The sequence below is a fragment of the Onychomys torridus genome, chromosome 10 (genome assembly GCF_903995425.1).
Source record: "Onychomys torridus chromosome 10, mOncTor1.1, whole genome shotgun sequence".
Taxonomy (NCBI): domain Eukaryota; kingdom Metazoa; phylum Chordata; class Mammalia; order Rodentia; family Cricetidae; genus Onychomys; species Onychomys torridus.
In genome coordinates, this window is record NC_050452.1 from 8,269,577 (window position 1) to 8,280,197 (window position 10,621).

Here is a 10,621-nt window from a genome sequence, read left to right on the forward strand (position 1 = left end):
AGAAGTTGAATATTCATTCAGGTGTGCATATGTGTATGTATGTGTATATATATATATATATAACATGTACACACATGTGCACACATATGATACATCACGGCCAAGCAATTTTTACTTCAGAAAGTATAAGACTGGCTTAATATTTGAAAGTCAATATAATATGTTATTTTAACAGCCTAAAGAAGGAAGACCATATGAATATGTTGGCTGTCTTAGGGTTTCTATTGCCATGAAGAGACATCATGACCACAACAACTCTTATAAAGGGAAACATTTAATTCGGGTGGCTCACTTACAGTTCAGAGGTTCAGTCCATTATCATGGTGGGACATGGTGACATGCAGGCCAACATGGTGCTGGAGAAGTAGTCTGAGTATCACACTGAACAAAGCTTAACAAAAGAGACCTCAAAGCCCACCCCCACAGTGACACACTTTCTCCACGAAGCCAGACCTATGTCAACAAGGCTACACCTCCTAATAGTGTCACTCCCATTTTCTTTCAAACCAACACAGCTGTCTGATGTAGAACATTTCTAAAAATCAAATGACCATGAAAAATAAATTTCACCGAACTAGGAGTTAAGGGTGTTTTGTCAATAAGATAAAGGACCTAGTCAAAACCTATAGCTAAAGTCATGAGTGATCAAAGGCTGGATGCTTCCCCAAGACTGTACCTCTCTTAAGACTGTGACTAAGGGCAGACTGTGCATTCTCACTATGCCTGTTCAATACAGTACAGGAAGTCTTAGCCAGTGGAGGGAGAAAAAGTGGGGAGGGAGGGGAGTAATATAGACTGAAAAGGAAGAAGAAAACAAAACCCAAGCAGAAAAACTCTCACATATGTGGAAATGATACTTTCTGCCCATACACAAAATCCAAGGAATCTGTTAGAATAAATCTAGAACTGGTGAGTTGAGGAACGTAATTCCCAACACAAGATATCAGCTGTTCTGGGGAGGTGACTCTATTGATAAAGTCACTGCCGTGCAGACGTGAGCACCTAGGTTTGATTGCCAGCACCCACATAAAATGCCAAACATGGTGGCATGCATCCCAGAGCTGGAGAGATGGAGACAGCAGGACCCCTAGAGCCCAGTAGCCAGGTAGTCTTACTGAATCAGTGAGCCCCAGATTCACTGATAGACCCTGTCTCAAAAAAACAAGGTGGATGAGAGTTGGTTCAACAGTTAAGAACATTGATGCTCTTACAGAGGACCTGGATTCAATTCCCACATGGCAGCTCACAACTATCTGATTCTAGTTACTGGGGATCTGATGCTCTCCTCTGACCTCTACAGGAACCAGGCACTCATGTGGTGCACAATGCACAAAATAAAGCCAAAGAATTTTCGTTAATAAAAGGTGAAGCCCAGTGTGGTGGGACATACTTTTAATCTCAGCACACAGGAAACAGAAGCAAGCAGATCTTGGTGAGCTCAAGACCAACCTGGCCTACATAGAGAGTTCCAGGCCAGCCAAGGCTACATAACAAGACCCTACCTCCAAATATATATAGTAGGAATGATAGAGGAAGACTCTGGCCTCCACATACAGGCACATGCACCTTGCAGACACATGAACATGTATACACCACATAAACACACAAATATAAGTAATGAACTGAGAACTAAAATGTAAAGTATGTGCAACAGCTCTCCCAAAAGCTCAGTATTTAGGCAAAAAAATTATCTACAAAAGCTCATTGCTCTGAAGTGCCATGTTGTAGAATGTCTTTGGACATTCTGTGGAATGTGGAAAGTGTATGCTGTGAACATGTGTTGCTCTGACTGGGTGATAAAGCTGCACTGGCCTATGGCAGGGCAGGAAGGAGCCAGGTGGGAAAATCCAAGAGAGACAGTGGGAGGAGAAAGGAGATTGGGGGGAGACGCCAGACCGCCGTCCAAGGAGCAGCACGTGATGGGATGCAGGTAAAGCCACAAAATACATGGCCATACATAGATACATTTAAGATGAAAGCACTAGCTAGCAAGAATCTGGCCGTAGACCACACAGTTTGTAAATAATACTAAGCCTCTGAGTAATTATTTTATAAGTGGCTGTGGGACTGTGGGTAAGAGAGATTTGTCCCAACCATGGGCTGGGTGGGACACAGGAAATCTTTCACTATATTTGGTGTACCAACTTGGGGCTCTCGAATTTCTGTAAGGCCTAAAAGAGTTTTAAAAGATCTTCTAAACATGCAACAATGAAGCAAAAAACAGCTTCCTACTTGTGTCTCTTATGCAGACCATGGAACAGAGATGCCACAGCATTTGGGCTTGAGCACAGCATGGCAGATTCCCACCTCAGTACACAGAGGTGTTTCCAAGCTGTGCAGCATGATGCTTGGCAGATTTAGCTTTTACTCATACAGACAAAAAAGGTTTGTGGGCCAGCTGCACGCTACCTGGTGGCAGCATGGACTATAGAGTTGGTGGGGTAAGCGTGACTCTCCTGGGTACCTCTGCCATGTTGGGAAGCCAAAAGAGGCAGAGTCGGCAGCCAAAGTTGCCATGTTGGTCCTAGCCACACAGCAGTTTAAAATCTCTTCTGGTCAGAAAAGGATTATAGAGTCACAATAAGGCAGATTCAGATGGAATAAAACTTTAAATGGTTTACAGTGTGTATAAAAATATACATAGGCTTGGAAGAGAGAGAAAAATGAATATAGACAGTTATATAAAGAAATAAATAGTTTTAAAAATAAAGTTTTTAAAGAGACAATAAGAATAATATAAAAGTTAAGCCACGGAAGGATTGAAATTACACAAAGAATCTGGATACTGCAGATTATCATATTGTCTTTGGGATTTTTAACTGCAGAGAGACATTTGATTGTAAAGGCTGCTGAGTTAAACATTTGTGTGTGTGTGTGTGTGTGTGTGTGTGTGTGTGTGTGTGTGTGTGTATAATCTTGACTACAAAATTTGGATCTAAGGATATGTTGCTTTAGAAAGGAGGCTCTGCTTTTGTTTCTACAGGGAGCAAGAGGTTATGGATTTGTTCCAGGTTAAGATGGATCAGATATGATAAAGCAAGACCTCCTGAACCTTGACAGTTGGTATCTATCAACAAAAGTTATAGACAGTCTTCCCAGGATTTGGCCATTATCTTGAATTTTCTCAGGATCCCTGTAAGATTAGCTCCCCTAATCAGCAGGAAGTAGCCCAGAATACTACACCACATTCCCAAAAAATGGACTATGGATGTTTGTCTTTGTTTAGGGGTTTGATTACAAGTTGTAATTGGTCATGGCCAATTTCTTTCTAAAACAGAAAGGGCCAGGTGGTGGTGGCACATGCCTGGGATTCCAGTACTTGGGAGGCAGAGGCAGGTGGATCTCTGTGAGTTCCAGGCCATCCTGGTCTACAGAGCTAGTCCAGAACAGGCTCCAAAGCTACAGAGAAACCCTATCTCGAAAAACCAAAAAAAAAAAAAAAAAAAAAAAAAACCAAAAAAAAAAAAAAAAAAAAAAGAAAGAAAGTAAGAAAGATAGGATATAGAAATGATGAGGGAAAAAGTAGATTACTGAATCTACTTTAATCCAAAAAAACAACTGTTAATTTCAAAATACGTTACATTGGTATGGTTTATTAATGCAAATTTAAGATCAATTTTGTTATACTATATGTTTATTTCTATTCTTGTTTCAGGTATTATGTTTATGCAACTCATTTAAAATTACCAGTAAGAAATACAGATTAATAGTCATCTATGATAATCAAACTTATAGTCATGTTAGTTTTTTAGGTATACAATGATATATGTCAACTAGATAGATAATCTTCAAATACTTCAAAGACCTACAGAATACGGCATTTAAAATACTGTGAAAACTTAGACTTTTTTGGACAATGAGACACATCTGCTCCTGGCAACACCAATTACTTTTACTTCAAACTCATTATGGTGTTTGCTTTCTTTGTGGCAAAAAGTTAGCTACTGGGCAAAAAATTGCCCATGCATTGACTACTTGACAAGATGCTGTATAAACTGGACATGCAGGACCCATAGGAAAGTGACCACTGAACTTTGCAAGGTGAAATGCTCCTTCAGTTTCCTGCTTCGCAGAAGAAACTGCCAGACATTCTACAGGACACAAGCAGAAGCAACTGACGGACTTTGCCAGAATGGGTGGAACAGTCCTTAAAATTTCCTGCTTCATTGAAAGCTGTGTGAGAGACTCTAGACCTGTAGGCTGAAGATAGACGCCCCAACATTGCAGAGGAACTTTGGGTGACTGTCCAGGCAGCCAGATGTCTCTGTCATTTCTAGAATTATGGAAGTTGCTTGCTATGTACTTTCTGTTTACTTAGGTAATATTATATCCTTCTGGGGTCTTTGATGTAGTTGAAGACTAGATAGTTATAATTTTCCTTGGTTATGATAAAAGATAAATTAGATATGAAACTTTAGACTCACAAATATAGGATAGATGATAAAATATTTTTTTAAATTTTGCCAAATACAAATAGACTAGATACTGGATACTTGATAACTGTTTTGTTATATGTTATTTTACTATGTTAAAGTTAAAACCTTCCTTTTTGATTAGACAGGAAAGGGGAAGTGCTGTAGGATGTCTTTCTGTGCACTGTAAATATGTCTTGCTATTATTGGATTAATAAAGAAGCTCTGCTTTATTAATAAATAAAGCTGTTCTGGCCTATGGCAAGTCAGGTTATAGCCAGGCAGGAAATCTAAGAGAGAGACAGGAAGAAGAAAGGCAGAGGAGACGCCAGCCTGCCGCCCAAGGAGCAACATACCAGCAGACTGGTAATGCCATGGCCATGTGGCAATACATAGATTAATAGAACTGGGTTAATTTAAGATGAAAGAGCTAGCTAGCAAGAATTCTTAGCCATAGGCCATACAGTTTGTAATTTATATTAAGCCTCTGAGTGATTATTTTATAAGAGGCTTCAGGTGAGAGAGATTTGTCCTGACCGTGGGCTGGGCAGGACACAAGAAATCTTTTGACTACAATGTCAGGTAGTTTTTCTCTGTTTTCTTATCCAAATAGTATGTTTAATATTATACTGCATTTACATTTTAATGGACATTTTACTCTATATTGATACTCATCAAATTTGTTGTCTAAAGAGCTTCCCAATATTCTATCATACAGATATATCAGTATATGATGTGAGCTTTTAAAACAAGCCTGTGTTCAAATTCCAGTTCCCCAAGTGTGGCCTGAGGCAGTTAGCCTTGCTCAGTCTCGGCCATCATCAATAAAATACCAAATATTCAGGGTTTTTAGAATTAAGTATTTTAAATGACTGGTAGACAGTATTTGCTCACAACGTGCATTTATTAACTCCGTGATTTTAATTCTTAATTTTGGACAATTAAAATAATCTCTTGACAGAGTCTTTGTTAGAGTCTGAAGACTATCAAATGACATTCTTTTTTGTTTTCAGGATTAACCTGAGACTTTTAGTTCTGAATACACTGTGTTCAAGTTTATGTGGGGTGATTGAAAGCCTTGGCAAATGACTTGTGCTGGTTACTTAGATGCACCATCCATGTTAACTCTGCACTCTCCATCCCTTTTCGTGTACCAACCATGAGTGTAACCTTGGCTGTAAAAGTCCGGAATCCCACTGCAAGAGCCCATGGAAGATGCGTGGACAGCAGGGAGGTGGGACTGAAAAACCCAGCAACCGGAACTTCTGGTAGTCAGACACACTGGTCCTGAGTATGCCTGGGATCTCCGGTCCTCTCCAGGATGAGAGGAAGTGCAGGCAGAAGGCAGTTTGCTTCCATGATGAATTTGAGGAGTAGGGGGTGCTGGGAGATTGAGAAGGTTGATTGTAAAGAAAATCCTGCCTCCGTGGTATGACTTCTACTGTATAGCTGAATTGTGACACACAAACACAAGAAACATGTTTCTAGGATTTCTTATAGAAAGTCAATACCATCTGTATCTGCCAGCATCCAGGAAACCCTCCCCTCAAAGTAGGTACATAAGAAAAGTTCAGTAAAGGGGCTGTTTATTTAAAGAAATCGTTCATACAACATGAAGAAGGGCAGAGTTATTCTCAACCTTAAACTTCAAAGGGCATGAGAAAGGGATGGCAGCTAAACACTGGAGAGAACTATGTTCTGGAAGCCACCAAGTAGACAGTAGTTTTTGGCAGGGAAAGAACCAGCTTATGGCTACGTGGCAAGGAGAGAGCCAGAGAAATAAATACTCCTTCCTCATTTCCTTACCAGTTTATTTCCAGGACTGCACTTGCAAGAAAAACAAAACAAAAATAAAAAATAGTGTGCAAGTGGGCAAAGACGCACAGAGACATGGTCCCTGCGGACCCACCTTAGAACAGAGGAGGATGGAGAAGGATGGAGGGTGAATCCAAAAGTAACAGATTCTTTAGGGATGTAAGAGGCTTGTTGACTTAATTAAAGAGCGTGCACAGGCCTGATTATTTTTTACTCATTTTTACCTCTGTCAAGTTTTGGATTTTAGGCTCACTCTTCTTTTGGACCTTCCATCTACTGTCTATTGAATCACATACACAGAGTCTTACATACTGCTCAGTGTTAGAGTGTGTATTCAGCATGCACAAGCTCTGGTGGTCCCTAGGCAGACCCTTCCACAAGCGGCTAGTTCTCCTTATAGAAATTCCAGGAGAATCAATGTATATGAATGATCAGCTGAGTGACAAAGGGAGGAACAGAGAAGTGCACCCCTCTATCCAGTCCCTAGCTCATGGAACAAACCCTCCACCCCCCACCAAATCCCACAGCCCTTGGGAAGGTCAGTGCTTAAACATCTCAAGCTTCTGAGCTGCTTGCTGCTCCAACCAGAGCCAGACAAGGGCAGCTGAGACAGGAGTAACTGGGAAAGTCCACACACAGAGCTCTTATTCCTGTAGGGATAGCTGTCAGGTAAACAGCTGAATATATAGGGAGCCCAAAACATCCCAAGTGCAAATAGAATCATAGTCCTGGAGGCGGCTCTTCCCTGACTAGAGAAAGTGGCGGAGCATGAAGCCAGCCCTCTGGCTGGTGTCTGAATGTGTTCCTCACACTTCATCTATTAGAAATCAGTGCCAAAATACTGAGAGATGAGAGGATTTTATAGGTGATTTGAGGGCTAGGGAGATAGCTCAATGGTAGTGCATGCTCAGGTGCCAGGTACAACTTGCTCAATGGTGGTGCATGAAGGTGCCAGGTACAGCCTGCAGCACAAGAACAAACGTTTTAAGTGATTAGATTGTAGACTGGTTATTGGGGGGAAGGGGTGGACTCATTATCAAGACAGCGAGTTTGTTGTAAAAGTTCAGTCCCCTGTGGCTTTCTCATGGGATGTCTTTTGTCATGTATGGCAGAGCAAGAAAACCCTTCCCAGTCTCTAGAACTGCTGTTCTCACCCTGTGGGGGTCACATCAGATATCCTGCATATCAGATATTTACATTATGATTTATAACAGTAGCAAAATTAGATATGAAGTAGCAATGAAATAATGTTGTGGTTGGGGTCCCCCCACATGAGGAGCTGTATCAAAGGGTCTCAGCCTTAGGAGGACTGAGGATCACTGCTCTAGGACATGAGCCAAGTGATCTTCTGGCTATTATAAATCAACCTGTGGTGATTTATTGTGAACCAGTCTCTGGTATCCTGGTAGACTGACACTAGATGAAGGACTTATCAGCTGGCTGCATTCTGCCCAGCCTAGTGCAAATTTCCACTGGTGCGTGACTTCCAGAAAATGACTGCAATTCGCCCAAATGAAGGAGGTACTCCATCGGCAGCTGTCTGTCACCTTTTCCTTGTCAACAGCTTCGCCACTGGCAGAGTAAGGGGTGTGATTCTCTTGTGCAAACTGGGTTTTGGCATAGAGAATTGACTTACAGAGGAGGTGGTATACTCCTGATTCATTTATTTCCTACTAATAAATGTTTCTTAGTCCATTTTTTGTTGCTAAAAATGAATACCACAAACTGGGTAATTTATGAAGTTCAGAGATGTGTTTTTTACAGGTGAAGGTTCTGAGAAGTCCACCATGAAGATGCTGATGTCTAGTGAGGGCCTACCTGCTGCACGTGGTGTACAAAGAGGTATATATGGGGAGGCACTGGGAGAGGGAGAGGGAAAAAGAAGAAGCTCCCCCACCCCCATCCCCAACCCCACCCCCACCACCACGCCTTTAATCCCAGCACTAGGGAGGCAGAGGCAGGCAGATCTCTGTCAGTTCCAGGCCAGCCTGCTCTACAAATTGAGTTTTGGACAGCCAGAGCTCTTACATAGAGAAACCCTGTCTTGAAAAAAACAAAAACTATAATCAAGCACTGATTATGATTGTGAAGCAAGCAGTGTGAGACATGCCCTCTTGGTACTTAGCAGTCTTTGTGCGCTTTTTAGTGAAGAGCATGTGTGGATTTTATAATTAATTCATTTTCCTTTTGTCTGATATATTGGCTTGTTTTTATTTGTTTGGTTTTTTTGTTGTTTCAAGACAGGACTTGGGGATTCCTCATTATGTAGCCCTGGCTGGCATGGGATTTTCTATGTAGACCAGGCTGGTCTGGAACTCACAGAGATTTACCTGCCTCTTCCTTCTGAATGCTAAGATTAAAGTCATGTGCCATCATGTCCTGCCTTGATATGTAAAAATGAAAGTCCACAATTGATATGTAATACATGAAAATCTTAAGAAAATCCAGTGGTACTTATGATGTCTCTTGAACATTTCTCTACAAAGATAGATTAATATTCCAAAGACAAATAGAGAAGAGAATTCTCAGCATACAGGCTTTCTTTTCTTTCTTTCTTTCTTTCTTTCTTTCTTTCTTTCTTTCTTTCTTTTTCTTTTTGGTTTGGTTTTTCGAGACAGGGTTTCTCTGTGTAGTTTTAGAGCCTGTCCTGGAACTCACTTGGTAGCCCAGGCTGGCCTCGAACTCACAGAGATCAGCCTGCCTCTGCCTCCTGAGTGCTGGGATTAAAGGTGTGCACCACCACTGCCCGGCTACATACAGGTTTTCTAATGATTTTCAGAACCTGGGTATATTTTACAGCACTCACAAAAAGATTCACTGTACTGTTAGTCAGTGAAAAAGATTTTCTAGACATGCTTTTTTTTAAAAAAAAAAAAAATAGGGGAGAGCGCGAACGCAGTCCCTCACTACCACAAACTATGCAGTCGAGTTTCCTGCATTTGGGGAAATCACAGGTGTCAGCACATCCAGAGTGTAATGGATAAGCCTCGCCCTGGGAAAACCACCTTAGTGATCATGGTATCTCCCCTGCCAGGTAAGTACAGACATGCTTTTTAAATGGTCTTTGTTTGGTTAATATCAGGAATCAAAATTATTTGGCATCTCATTGCAAGACAAATGTATGTAGAATGGAGATATTTTTTAAAATAAATATTGACTAGGCATAGTGGCACATTCCTTTAATCCCAGCACTCTGGAGCCAGAGGCTGATGGATCACTTTGAGTTCATGGCCAACCATGAACATGGCCTACATAGTGAGTTCCAGGCTAGCCAGGGCTACATAGTAAGACTGCATCTAAAAAAAAATAAATAAATAAGTAAAAATTTTTTTTAAAAAGTTGATTGACATCCAGAACAAATTACTTTACTTGTAGCTAAATATAGCAATACCACCCTTTCTGCACTGAACTTTTCTTTTTCAGCACTGGCAAAGAGACAAAAGGCATTGTACTTGCTGAAATTAGAATGTGAGCCAAGAAATATTAAAAGTTCCTTTTATATTGCCACCACATTAATAAAAATTTTAAATTAATAGCAGATTCTGCCATTTTAAGAAGCATTAGATACTATGTCCTTATTTACGTGGTATTAAATTACAGTTTCCCTGAACGTGCTAGTAGCTCCATGGAGAACACAAAATGCAGTGCAAACACAATCCAATTCCTTTCTTCTCCAGCGTGTGAGATCTGTTTCCATGGAAATTTCATATTGACCAGGAATTGCAAGAATACTTATTATATGCACACATATCTAAGAAGCAAACCCTTTTGGTGAATAACCATTATTTAATTTTAATCATTCCATTAGAATTGTTCAAATAATAGAAAAGAAATCTGTATTCTTCTAAAGCAAAGACCATTCTGCAATTCCCTTTAGCTCAATGTATTAATTTAATAGAATTGGAGATTACAGGGACTTTAATTTGCCTTTTGATGAAAGCAAAATTAAATTTTAATCATTTAGGTAAATGTATTCAGTCAGAAAAGATTAAGGACTTAGTCTGTTGGGATGTGGAAAGGAATATAGAGATGTACGCCAGGACCATGATGAAAAGCAGGCTGCAACAACAGTGAAGCTGGCGGCCGCCGCTGTGCCCTGGAGTGAGAGAAAGGGGGAAGGAAAACCAAGGGCTTCTGGGTTGGACCAGGCTGGCAAATGAGGAGGTGGTGAGGTCCAGGCCTGCTGAGGCCAGGTGTCTAAGCGACGGCTCAGGGGCAGAGTGGTAAATTCTGTTGGCTGAGGTGTGAAGAGAGCTATGGGAGATGACAAGCTGGGCTGTGGCTAAGGTGGTGCAGCAGAGAACACTGTACCCACTTGGGGTTTTTGTTGTTGTTTTGTTTTGTTTTTTGAGACAGGGTTTCTCTGTGTAGCTTTGTGCCTGTCCTGGATCTCG

General features: G+C 40.9%; 1 non-coding gene across 1 annotated transcript; it reads right to left on the reverse strand.

The window, feature by feature from the left end:
- Positions 1-9,105: 9,105 nt before the first annotated feature.
- LOC118592653 lies at positions 9,106-9,269 on the reverse strand. The gene has a single exon (XR_004946117.1). It is a non-coding gene; the product is annotated as a U1 spliceosomal RNA (small nuclear RNA).
- Between the last annotated feature and the right edge of the window lie 1,352 nt (positions 9,270-10,621).